Genomic DNA, 14,024 nt, shown 5'->3' with positions numbered 1-14,024 from the left:
GTGGGCAGTGGTGGGAGGAAGGAGGGGGAAGGGAGATGACTGCCTTCCCCTTGCTTCCCGTGATTATTGTACATGCACTGTGGTGCCCCTTTGCCCCAGCCTATGCGCCGTGCCTTCCAGCTGCATTGGGTTCACCATTCCGCGACACTGGTCATTGGCTGGGGAGCACAGATGGCAACTGTACAGGCATTACACCAAAACTGCCCCAGGTGGGGCTTGCACTAATGATGGCTGAGACTTAGGTTCGTGTTGGAAATAAGAGGCCATGGATGCTATTGCATGATACATCAGTAAAACGTAAAAACATGTTTGTAATTTTATTCATAAAGTGTACTCATGCATAACATAAAATCTCATCTCTGTTGGACTTTTGGGCACATGGGCCACCCATGTCAAAAAGGATGACTTTAGAGGTCATCCTGGAGTCATCCGATGATCATCGAACTACATTAGAAGTCATTTCCACATCATCAGAAGTCATCAAGCTGTTAAAGTCATCAGCAAATGTCTCCGAATGGGGGGCGATGATTTGGGGATGAGCTTAGGATGACTTGCTGATTATGGCCAGTAAGTAGGTGCCTTTAAATTTTGTTTTTTGTTTTTTTTTAAATTGTAGAACAGTTACAAGCCACGCAAAGACACAATCAGTTGGCAATACATCATTTGCAGGCATCACTGGCGGCGCTTACCAGGACCGATTCATTACCAGAATCAGTGGAGAAGTCGTTGGGAATGGACACTGGATCATCCACACAACAGAAGGTGATATTCCCTCATAACAGAACCGTTCCCAATTTAAAAACTGTAGTTAACTTACTTAATTTTGAGAGTACCTTTTCCGCATTGAATGGACACCATATATAGATGGTGGCCGTTAGCGAGAGCTGTTGGTGTATCAATTCGCTACTGCATGAACAAATTCTATTCTAGACTAATAAGCCATTTGTTTCTAATACATTTTAAAACCTGCCCCTCACATTCATTGCACATTGGCCATTCCTGGTTTCCAAGCAGAATAGGGGTAATTAAAGGCAGGGAGTGGGTATTATCTTTGGGGTGTTGTACATTTGTTAGTCCATTCGAGTATGTAACAAATCAGTGATGCATGGTTTTCAGGCAGGAGGCGTTGGGTCACCCATGTAAGCAAGGTGTGCTTTGGCATATCTGGGGTCATGTGTTTCCGGACCTTCTGGTTATGTTAATTAGCAAAGGGTTTAAAAGACTATTTCCCCACATCCACTTATGCTTTCTATTTCTAACTGTGTGATAGTTTCTAATTTAAAAGTCAAACTGTTGTATCTACACAATGAATCTGTCAATCTTGTTTCTGCATGATTGTCCTGTCTCCCATCCCCACCGACTCAGTGTCTGGCTCAACATCTCCTCAAAGACATATTAACCCCTTTGACCATTAAAGACCATAAATCTTCTGAATGTAGCCACAGAAAACCATGATTCATTTTCAGTTCAAATCTATCTTTTAAGCCTGTTTCAACCGTTGTGTACAAATGCATTTAAATGTAGTGACACATTTGTAGGTTGACATTTTAACATTTGTTAATCCTGTATTTATTCTACAATAAGTAATTTAACAATGCCTATTCTGATGTCCATTTATATTCATATATCCTTTCTTTTTTTTGTAGAATTTTTGAGATCTGTCTGCAAGGCTAACAGTTGGCCTACTATGGACGGCCAGGTGATGAGAAGGAAGCTTGCCACCAAAATCTGCAATGCCAGGAGAGGCCTAAAGAAGACACCGCCTTTCGAAATGCAGGATCGATGATTATATGTTTATATTTTTGCAAACTGATTTATTCTTATAGAATACAGCTATGCCGTTAAACTGCATTTGTTAAATAAAACATTTTTGAACACTTTCTGAGCCTATGTTTGATTGAAGACATCTTATAGCCACAGCTATACTATAATAAAATATCAACAATGTATAGCTGCAGTATTTTACTATCATAATAATGTTGGCTGCTCTCAGTGATATTGGGTGAAGTGACTGGCGGCAGTCTGTCATGCAGGTAGACCTTTAACAGATTCTGTTTAGGTCACTGGAAGTGTGTGTTTCAATGCAGTGCTTCGTAATTTTGGGTGTGAGGCCCTGTTGGCTAGAGGTGAGAATTGAAATTAGGGAGTTTACAGGTTGGTTCTTGACATGGGAGGGGGCGGTTGTAGTTTTGTGCACTAAATCGGTGAACTTGGTTAACAAGATTTGTGTGCTCTAGCAAAGATGGACAGTGACAGCTGCAAAATTCATTAGATTTATTTCCAGTAAACTATCCATAAGTCTAACGAGTCATTCTAAAGTAATGCCACCAATCTTACTCACAAGGAATACATCCTTGGGTAATCAAATCCATTTTCCTAAATGTTTTGGAAGCATCTTGAAATCTTTTAAACTCATCATGGAGTGGTCTGTAAGAATCATTCACAATTCAAAACCCATCCTAAAGTTCTCATGCAACCATCCTGAAGTAATCCCCACCCATCCTGAAGTTGTCATGAAGTCATCCTGGAGTAATCCTGAAGTTGTCATGGAGTCATCCTAGAGTAATCCGAAGTCATCCTGGAGTAATCCCAACTCATCCTGAAGTTGTCATGGAGTCATCCTGGAGTAATCCAAGATCATCACTGGAAGTAATCCAAACTCATCCTGTAGTAGTTTCTGTGATAACTCTAGAGTCATCATCTCATTACATATTTTGGCCTGTTGGAATACTTCGGATGATCTTCCTGAACTATCCATGGATGACTCTAGAATGGAGTCATCGGATGACTCCAGAATGATTCCAGGATGATCTTCCTTTTTGACTTGGGCAGGTGTTGTCCTCCTGGCCCATGCCGCCAGACCTGGATGGGTTACCGGCCTTCCACGTTCCCGCCAAAATATCTTAGCTTACCTACCTCCCTCTGCAGCGAATGTGAATGAGGATTCCTGAATGGGAAAACATCCATACCTTTTACTGATAGGTCGAACCTGTCCTTAGGGAGGAGTTACGGGTCTGGCAACAATCTGGCTACATCTGATACGGTTGGGGCCCCTGCTGATTAGAAAACGTTCTACCCGTTTGTTCAGTTTCTACTTTGCCACAACTACGGCTTTATCAGAGGCTTACCTCTTTCTCAGAGGCAGAATTACTGAATGGAAATTGTTAGCAGGGGCGTTGCTGGGGGTAGCTATGGGGGCTATAGCCCCTGATCTTTTGGTTGTAGCCCCGGATAGAATCTCAGGAGCTACAGCCCAAAGACTAGCTAGCCCCCAGTCCCAACAGTTCTGACATCAGCGTAGCCCCGGGTCTTTTCCAGACCTAGGAACTCTCCTGATTGTTAGTATCCTTCAACTTAGAAATGGTCCACTTCTATTGCTGTCGAGGCAAGCATAACGATTTCAGATTCCTTCCGACCATTGGCGATGCCTGCCCTGGATGTGCAGGTGCCCAATATTAGCTGCTTCGTACCCAGGTCACCTAGCTCAAAACCCAACGAAACTCAATCAGTGACAACTAGCACAACGTAATAAAAACCTTTCTAAAATTGTACTCATGGAAAAGCCAATTTAAAATGATAATATTAGTAAAACATGCAACTCGTAGGGTCACCCACTACCCAGTGTAATGTTTTGCTGTTTCTGTTGCTATGGCTTTCTTGTCGAGTTCCCGCCAAGCTCCTCGGGGGCGGATACTAATTCCTTGACAGGGAGAGCGCTTATGCTGGCACCCTGTGCTGAGGTGCGTATTTCTGTTGACCCATTATTTTTTACCCTGGTCATTATGCGTTGAGTAAAAAGCAGCTTTTAACTCCATGCCAAGATCTCCCAGATTTCGCAGAGTTTTGCTTTAGATTTTGATATCATTTTCCAGACGTTAATCTTCTGTGTTGTATAATTTTCCCCAACTGTGTGGCCCTTGGTTTTAGTGCAACAATGTGTGAAGGATTTCTCATGGAGTGGTGCTTCTGCTCTACATGTAACACTGTCATGCCTTTGGCCAAGGGCCAACACACAAACATTTCCAACGGTGTGACCCATAGCTTTAAGGCACTCTTGTGGGGAACATTTCCAGTGGTGTATGCTTCTGGTCTACCCGTAACATGGCCATGCCTTTGGTGGCCAAGGGCTGACATAGCAACTTTTGCAACAGTGTTACCCATAGTTTTAAGGCACCCTTGTGCGGAAGATTTCCAGTAGGGTAATGCTTCTGGTCACCCTGTATCCTAGCAATGCCTTTGGCCAAGGGCTGACACAGCAACTTGTCCAACCATGTGACCCATAGCTTTAAAGGAATCTTGTAGGGAAGATTTCCAGTTATGTAATGCTTCTGGTCACCCCACATCCTAGCCATGCCTTTGGCCAACGGCCGACACAGCAACTTGTCCAACCATGTGACCCAAAGCTTTAAGGCAGAAACTGTAGGGAAGTAATCTTCTTCTTGGAGTGCGCCTACGCCCAAAGCTGATTGGCCGTTAATTGTGGCGTTCCTATCTCTCCACCCTGTGCTTCCACTTTCTAGTCTCATTACTTACTGTATGTATGTTCCCTCAATACCTTCCCTTCCTGCAGGGTGCTGCCAAATAACACCCAGCTCTGGGGTCTCAGGCCTCATTCGGGGGGTGAATGGTGTTGCCACTGCGGACCCTTCTGTTGTACTTTTACTTGCCGTCCCACTTCCGCTGTGAGCCCATCGGCTGTCCCTGTTATGTGAGAACCGTATTAGTAATCGTGCCTAAGTGCCCTTCCTTACTGTGGTACTTACTTAGAAGCGCTTCACTGCTATTATAAAGTCTCAGAGCGCTGGCATGACTGAAGATATTATTACCCCTCGCAAACCTGGTTAGGAGCCACCCATAAGTGGCCTTGCCTTAACCGTCTATGTGTTGTAGAGGCCTCCAGGCCCTTGTCTATACTTGCCAAGGGGAATCCTCACCCCCGTGCGACAAAATGCACCCACAGTACTAGGTCAGCCTTCTGCAGGTGATGATGGTGTGTTACCATATATTGCTTGCGGCTGTGTTCGTTACAAGTAATATATATATATATATATATATATATATATATATATATATATATATATATATATATATATATATATATATACATACAATATCATCCAACAGCAGCTGGTGTTGGTATGCACAACCATGGATGGATGAAGGGCAGGGTTGGCCTTTCTGGGGTTTGAAACTGTGTCCTGTAAGTCACGCCCATTTTACAGCAATGGGGGCTACAACTGCTGCGCTATCTTAATGGTGAGGGTGTCAAGGGTTTTGACCCATGTTGAATTATTAGACGGGGTAGATGTGGGGATGAGCTGTCGCCGCCCATCATTCTATCCCAGAACAAAACTAAATCAATAGACTGGGTGGATGTGGGGATGAGCTGTCGCAGCCCATCATTCCATCCCAGAACCAGCAAAACCGCACGGTTGTGCGCACACCAAAATGGTTGTCTAACCTGCCACCCACTAGTGCCAGCATGATGGACCGGAAGCGCCAGGGGTTAAAGGTGGTGTCAAAGGAAAAATAACAGTGTTGTTAGACCAAAAGCGCCTTAAAATCATCTTTGTTTTCCTGAATGCAAGCTCAAAGTGCCTATTTCGAACATTGCAGGATATTCAAAAATCTTACTGAACACCAGCAGGCATCTGGCAGAATGAAGTGTTGTGCGCATACAAAATCTGGGAAGATGAAGAGCCCAAAACAATGTTTATAACAAAACTGGCTGAGCTGTGGATGTCAGCAGCTTAAATGAAATTGGATTTAAAACCACCAAAATCGAAATGTTTGAAATAAATGAGTGACCTACTTTTGAGTGTCACATAGTTGCACCTGTTAAAAGTCATGGTTTTGAACTTAGAATCAGCATTCTAGTTTCATGTGTAAAAATTGTAAGTTTGAGTTAAACTGGGAACTAAAGTGACATTTAGCTGAATTCTGCCTGACAACTACCCCCGACAGGAGAAACCTGCTCAGCAACTCTTCCCAGGCCTAGCTGCATCCTGCTGCCCCTGCCAAAAGGAGATGACACCTCTCTGATTGGGTTAGGGGAGGAGCACCTGGGGACTGCATGAAGTTGAACAAAGCCCTGACCTGGACTCAGGCAAATGTTATATTGGGGGGGCCGTAAAGTGGCTTCCTCTTGGGAGAAACTGGGAGGGGCAGTGCCTCTGCTAGCAAGCTGAGCTTGGGGGAAGTGGATAAACCAGTTATTCCACCATGTGATGTGGGAAGCCACACCCCTTTTTGACCAGGGCATAATTTTAAAAAGATAGATAACTCATAGTGCGGACTGGTCAAAATTATATAAATAATATCATTATTCTTGTGATTTTTCTGTGCACGTTTTAAGAGGTGTTAGGACCCTGTGGTGTATTCTGGGAGGTTGCTAGCAGAAAATAGGGTCTTACTCCAAATGTCTGCATGTTAAAAATCTGACACTTCATCAATTCATGTCCATACTCCTTGCGCACATTTGTGTAATTTTTGGTAAATGTCCGATATTGGTAAAGCGACCAAAAAGCGCAAAATGTTGTCATTTCTGAATCCCAGCTCGCAGGAACATGGGGCTTGAACAGAGACCTGTCTTAATTAATCTGTAATATGTACATGTAATGTCAACCACTTGTGTATCTGGGAAATATGTATTTGATATATATAGATTTGTGGGCAAATTGACCAGGGGAGGATCCTCTGACCCATAAACAGACCTCATCATGATGACAATCCATTTCCTTCCCCCAATCATGGGAGAGAGGAGGAATTGGCCAATGATAAGTGAGAGGGTCAGGTTTAGTTATGACCAACGCACACACCCACTTTCTAAAGACATAAAAAGGACCACTGAAAGACAGGAGGACATTGACTTTCCACTTTCTTGCGGGACGCTTTGCCGGGAGACTCCAGACTTCAAATCCTTCAACCTCCAGAGACCAGAGATCCAGAGAGACCAGAGATCCAGAGAGACCAGACCTGTGCAGTGCTGAGAGCAGAACCAGAGACCAGACCGCTGTGAAGAACCGCTAGCAGAAGTCCAGCCAATCCTGACCCGATCGGTGACGAAGCCATTCCTGTCCAAAAGATAGTGTGAGTACTCTAGGACTGTGCCAGACTAATCTCTTAGTTTAAAATAATCTAATTAAAACTATTTTAACATATTTAGAACTACCTCATAGGAATCGTGTGTGTCATTCTGTCCTTTTTAAAGCTGAAAACTGTCACCTGTCATTTTGAACTTTTAAATTTAAAATCCGAAAAACTACCTTGACTAAATCGGCCGTATCTCTGGAACCGTTTGTGCTAGGAGTGAGTTTTAACTGTCATCTTAAAGCTAAGATTCTAGGCTTTTCAACGAACCTAGACTTGCTACTCCTTATAGGGCCTCCGTAATTACGCTCGACGCGCGCGATTAAATTTGCAGCGATTTGACATTTTGCACAATTTCAGCCACATGTAAAAATCAGCAGCTCCTTGCTTTCCTTTGCTAAAATTTGTTTTAACCTGCTAGTTACTCATAGAGCATTGCTAAAGTGAGCCTGAACTAATATAAACTAGATATCACCCACCCTGAACTTCTAGAGGGAATTAAAAGCATTTTTAGCACATTTCTCACTTCATTGTCATCACATTCAAAGCATTTTGGGCCTGTGTTTCAAACTTCTACCTGTTTTCTTCTAAGCTTGCTGGGGGGGGGACTGAATTTCGCATTGTATTTGATTGCATTCCTGAGAACTGTGTGCTCCTCTTTCCATCTCCTTATATTGCATAAAGGGGGGGAGTGAATTGTCAAGGAAAAGTGATTGCATTGTCGTTTGTTGAAGCCATATCAAGTTATTTTCTGTACTGCATTTCATTCATCATTGCGTTTCCTTGAACCATATAAAGCATTCTTTCCCACCTTATTCTTCTGTTCCTATTCATAAGTAACCAAGAACTGTGCTACTGTAGGATTACCTCTTGCTGATTACTGCTCATATTCACAAGTGTACTATCCATTATCAATTTATTTATAGAAGTGTGATATATATATATATATATATATATATATATATATATATATATATATATATATATATATAATGTTTAAAATAAACCTTTTACATTTGCAAAACAAATCTACTTCTTGGCTCAGTGGGGTCAGGGGGATTCTAAGAGAGGGGTGTTATACAAGGGTCCATCATCCAGATTATAACTTGCCATAAAAATATATAAATAAGGGCTTCCCTTGGGCATCCCAGACAAGGCACTGACTTAGTGGGATTGCTTGATTGGAGTCACTTACACAGTGGGGGCTCGTAGCCGGGGATTCTGGATTAGACTTACCATTTGTGCAGCTTAATACAGTGTGCTAACTGACGGGATACATACATCCGGTCGGAGCACCACGCTGTGGTACGCTGTAAAGTACTCCTCAAAGGGATGCTCTAAGGAGAAGGTCTGTTTTGCAAAATAAAATACAAACTTTGGTAAGTCAGGAAGGAACTCAAATCTCCAGAATGACGACACTGGTAGACATCAAAATAGCCAGAGAGCACTTCTTACATAAGCTATTTGTGAGAGGTGAGTGGACTCATCAGGACCAAACGGTCTGGTTGCAGGCAATCGCGCAACAGGTCACTGAAACAGGGTCAGATATATGGAGAAATCAGGGTCCATTACCTGTGGCCCTGAGTGAATTATATATGGCCCCTAAAGCCAAAGATGAACACAATAAGATTGTTAGGATAGCGGCATATTTGTATCTATATATGGGAGCCATGCAGGATAAATGTGCTGAAGGCCAAGATCTGGCAAATAGGCGACAGATTGCGTTAGAGAAGGCCCAATCTGATCTGGACTCTTCTGAGGAGAGGCTGCTCAGGGGCCAGGAGTCACAAAATGACAGCAGACAGTACATCACTAAAATAAAGGAGGATATGGATATGCTGCAACAGGAAAAGGCTGACCAGGATACCAGATTTCTGGCCTTGCAGAAGGAGTACCAAGAAGGTTTGGACTCCCTACTGCAGAGCCAGAAAAAGCTGGAGCAACAACTGGACTTCAACAGGGCATGCACAGAGCAGGTAGCCACCCTGCAAATTCGATTAGACAGAGAGAAAGAGGAAAGCAATAAATTGATTCTGAAAATCCTGGATAACCAGGCAGAGTTTGATCAGGAGCGCCAGAAAGCTGGTGCCTTCCAAAGGCAAAAGGACGACCTGGCGGCACAGATGCAGACTCTTAGTCAGAAAAGGGACACCTTAGGCCAGGAAGTCTGCCATTTAAAAAGAAAAATTGAAGAAAATCACTTGGCCCTCCAGGGGCTGGGTGACCCCCAAAAAGAGCATCAGGGCCTGCTAGATCACACCAGGAGAGTGAAGGAGGCTCTGGCAAGAAAGGAGCAGGCCAGTAGGGGTGGGACTCAGGAGGTAACCCTCCTGCAGCAGAGACTGGCCCAGTACTCCAGGACCAATCAGGAGGCACATAGAGAAAATGAGGCTCTCTGCCAGCACAATGATAGGCTCCAGCAACAGGTAGCCATGCAGGGGAGACTGATAGAGTCTAGTAAGGCCGTAACTGAGGAACTGAAAGCGCAGGCTCTTGCATTGCAACAGGGAGCAGGGGCTGACAGAGATGAAGTTCGCTGGGAAAGGGAAACGCCTGAGCATAACCTCAGGAGCCCTAGTACCGGAGGCCTTCATCTCTCTCAGTCCCTGGACTCTGCCACCCCCATGCCCCCTGGCGCACATGAGCACAGGGCCACAGGGATGACAGATTACTATCCAGCCAAAAGTATGGAGCTCATAGGCCAGTACCACCCAGGAATGGAGGGGCGGGCATCCGGGTATGGGCACCCAAGCACAGTGCAATTTAGTGGGGAACCCCAGGAGAGTAGGCCCATTAAGGGCATCCTGAAAACCTCTGCCCAGTTAGGTCAGTGGGGGGGGGGTACCCATCAAATCCTGGCAGCAAGGAGGGATCTGAAAACTCCTCTGAGCGTTACAGGACACAGGAGACCAGGTGCCAACATTCTGCCAGCCATTCCCAGGCTCGCAGAATCCGCGAAAACCTGGAAGATTAGACAGGCACCTCTGGGAGCAGTGCTTCGGAGTGAGAGGATGAATGGACCAGGGTTACCCGAACCAAAAAGGCCAATAAGGCAAAAAGGGCCTTGCTTAAGGACCCATTGAAACAAATAAAGGCAATAAGGAGTGTCATCACGCCTTATCATAATAACGCCAAGTATTCTGTTTGGGAACACTTGGAGCTCTATGAGCAAATGATGGAGACTTTCCATTTGAAGGACAGCAGTAGCTGCATCCAGTATGTCAAATGGACATTCTCCCCAGAATACTCCAGTTTCTTTGCAGGGCTGGAGGACCAAAACCATTCAAGATGGTCCGCATATAAGGCGGCCATCTTGAAACATTTTTCCGTTCATAGAAATCCTCAAGAGGCTCGCAAGGCAGCCTACAATTTGCAATGTGGGGAGGATCAGGCCCCACAAGAATTTGTGCAAGAATTGAAGTGTGCCTTTGCGCAGACCACCAGAAGGGTGCGCACGGACAGCAGAGAATTTGTCAATACTTTTTTCCATGCCTTGCCCAAATACATCATGACCCAGCTAGTGAGAGATTTTCACGAGAAGAGGTCACTAGACTGGGTCATTGAACAGGCTACCCAGATCTATGAGGTGCAGAAGCCCATAGAAAATAAAAGTAATGCGTAGAAAGACCCCAAAACCAACAGCACCCCTGCTGCTGGCAAGGTGGGGGAGGTAAAGGTTGCCCCCTATTTAGATTTGGAGATGGGGGGCCTAAAAACCTGCCTGCACCAAATAATTCACAGCCCAGAAGGCCCTCAGGCCAGTCACAGACAGGGAGTCGAGGAGGTAGTCCCACAAATGGGGTCCCCCGCTCCCCTGATCATGTAAGTCCCCGCTACAAGGGAAACCGACCCATCCTGGGTTATGTGTGGACTCCTCCAGCACAAGGGGGGGGATCCAGCCAAGCACCTGACCCAGGGAACTTCCCTCCTAACTTCCCCCAGGAGGGCAGAAATTCACCAAATCCTCGGCAGAACTTTTTTCCCAGGTATCCACCCAATTTCCAGCCCCAAAATCATCCATCCCTCTTTTCCCAATTCCCTGAGCCCATACAACCTAATCCAGGAGAGGGGAGGCCAAGGGTGGAGGGGTATCCAAATCTTCCCAATCCGGGGTATTACCAGAGAAGGGATAGCTACCCTTCCCAGGATCAGCCCAGGGGAGAAAATAGAGCCCCGTATCAGCCTGAGCGGGTTTCACAACTTGAGCGGCAGGTCCAAAATATGGCACGGGATCTGGGTCACATACTGAGGGCTCAACAGATCCCTCAGATGAGCATGCCACCGCAGAATGCCCCAAACTCTGGGCCTGGTGCTCCCCAACAATGACGGGGCAGCACCCCGATAACCCACCGGTTCCCAGGGAGGAGGCACAAGGGGAAGGGGGGTGTAAAGCCTTGGAGGAAGCTTCCTTCCCAACTCGTAAACAGCCCCTGGAAAACCAGGAACCGGAAACAAAATCTCCTGCCCCTGAAAGACTGCCTCCCAAGGAGCAGGGGGGGGGTAGGAGAAACAAAGGACCCAAACAGACCCACTTTGTGGAGGAGGTACAGGTCTTCCAATTTGAGGGAGAGGGATCCTCAGAAGATCCTGGGAAAAGGATCTTCTCCTTCAGAGATGGGGGAACTCCTCCCAAGGAAAAACGGGTCCCAAGGGAGTCCAATATAGACTGGGTAGATGTGGGGATTGAGCTGTCGCGGCCCATCATTCCATCCCAGAATAAAACCGAATCAACAGACTGGGTAGATGTGGGGATTGAGCTGTCGCCACCCATCATTCTATCCCAGAACCAACAATACCAAAATCCCATGGGTCAAACCCATCCTGGTGACTGCCTCCAAAAAGGGAGGGCGGCCCAGAACCGGAACCAGGGGAACCCACAATGGCTCTGATCTCCAGTTGCCAACTTTTTCTTTTAGATTCCCTCGGCTCTCCACAGAATTCTGCCCAAATCTCTTCTCTTGCAATGTCCAAAACCAGAAAATTGGCCCACCAGTTGTCCACAAATGTGCATTATCTGTGCCCCCTTGAGGAGAAGGAGGTTAGATATTATGCCCCGGTACAAGTACAGGGGCAGGGTACAATTTCAACGCTGGTGGACACTGGATCTCAAGCTACCCTTCTGTCCAGAAGGGCCTTTGATGAACTGAATTTAGGAAGGGGAGAGAATTATCGTATTCCTCTCACCTCTCTTCCTGGACAACTCCAGAACTTTGACGGGAAGGAAATTCCCGTCGAGGGGACTGCAGATTTGGACATCAAAATTGGGCGACACAAGGTGAAACACCCAGTCATAGTAGTGGCTCCAGAGGGCACCCCTTGTTTACTAGGGAATGACCTCCTGAGAAGGTTGTCACCCCTAATAGATTGCGTGAACAAGGTCCTCTGGACCCAGACTAGCCGACCAATGAAATTAAAACAGAGTGTCAACCATGTTAGTTTAAACGGCACCTGCCACATGGTTGACAAAAATCTGACCGAGTAGAATTTCACTTCCAGAACAACTAAATTCCAGACGTGACAGTAATAGCAGTAGGACAACAGACTGGTGATGGGGGGGTACTCTCTATCTCTGAAAATCAACCTTCCTTCCAGTTTAAGGTGGTATTCCACACTGGAAGGAAACACTCTGAAATTCTTTACCGATTCACATTCAGACACTCCCACTCCTATAGTCCAGAAAGATGTGAAATCAGCTCAGAGCCTGGCTGATATTCAGCAAATTGGAGAGCAGTTGTTCATCCCTGTTCAGTTAAATGATGGGAAGGACTCTGTTCTCGCTCTAGTGTGTGTGAACAACGGTAAGAGCTTCATCAGCGAAGCCATGTTCCGCCAACTCCCAAAAGATCCAGCCATTCCCACATTCAAACTGATAGATACATGGGAAATGCACCTGGAAGCACCCAATTCCAAACATCTCCTGCCAAGCATGTGTATGCTCAAAATCTCCATTGGCAACAAGAGCATAGTCCATAATTGTTGAGTCGTGCAAGACGTCACTGCCGCCTTTTACTTAGGCAGTGACATTCTCAATCGTGTCGGGGGGAAATTCTGCCGGGGTCGGCTGGGCCGTCCGCGGACCTCCGGGCAGGGAGGCCCCAACTCCTCCCGCGTATCACAAAAATGAGTATGAGGCGCACGCAAGAAGCAAGGTGGTTCTGCTGTTTATTATACAAATGGCAGGGATGGGTCAAGGAGCGTACGCGTCCGTCCTGACACACACATAATCGTGGGGCTCGCAGGCCCTTTTTACCTTGGTATGACGCGCTACTTGCGTCACCTCGAAAAGTTACCAAAAAACCTATCTCCACTCTGGATTGGTTACTTGAGTGGTAGGGTTAGTATAGCATACATATAGAGAAGGGTATTAGTGGCTGAGGGTCAGTCAGGTGGTATACCTGGGTTGTCCCTGAATTAGATACATGAGAATTGTTACATGAAGACCCCTGAGGATTGGTCAATGTTAATGGCGTCAGTGATAAGAGCCCCATGTTCTGATTAGTGCACTCGCGAGCCTCCCAGCCTGGGACCATCGCCGTTCCCAGCTCGCGGTGTACCTGTCGGTTGCAACAATGTTTCACTATGGGTACGTGCAGACAATGCGAGGATTTATTCATGGACTGGAAGGCCGACTACTCCCACTGTCGCAGATGTCCATTGAGTCTTTTATTTGTATCTGCCTGTGTCTTGTAACGAGGGATCCAGGCGCCTCCGTTCTCCTAGCCTTGGCATCCTTTCAGGTTTGGCTTGGTCACGTGAGGCGGTACCGTGTTTGAGGCCGAATTCTGCACAATTAATATTGTTTTTCCCACTGTGTGCCTTGTTTAATTTGCAGGTGTGACCTTGATGTTGGTGTGCGGCGTGCGAGATTGCAACATTGTGGCTTGGCTGTCTGCCTTTCGCTGAGCTCATTCTGCAGGATCAGCAACCGGACTCTT

General features: G+C 46.0%; 1 long non-coding RNA gene and 1 pseudogene across 1 annotated transcript; one reads left to right on the top strand and one right to left on the bottom strand.

Annotated features, from left to right (window-relative positions):
• Positions 1-592: 592 nt before the first annotated feature.
• On the top strand, positions 593-1,880 carry LOC138493257 (uncharacterized). Its single transcript, XR_011276333.1, has 2 exons — positions 593-762; positions 1,647-1,880. It is a non-coding gene; the product is annotated as an uncharacterized lncRNA (long non-coding RNA).
• A 2,951-nt stretch (positions 1,881-4,831) lies between these two features.
• LOC138496887 (U6atac minor spliceosomal RNA) lies at positions 4,832-4,947 on the bottom strand (annotated as a pseudogene).
• Between the last annotated feature and the right edge of the window lie 9,077 nt (positions 4,948-14,024).

This window comes from Ambystoma mexicanum, chromosome 10 (genome assembly GCF_040938575.1).
Source record: "Ambystoma mexicanum isolate Mex_15411 chromosome 10, UKY_AmexF1_1, whole genome shotgun sequence".
NCBI classification, from domain to species: Eukaryota; Metazoa; Chordata; class Amphibia; order Caudata; family Ambystomatidae; genus Ambystoma; species Ambystoma mexicanum.
Note: the sequence above shows the minus strand (reverse complement) of the source record. Positions and strands in the feature narration are given on the sequence as shown.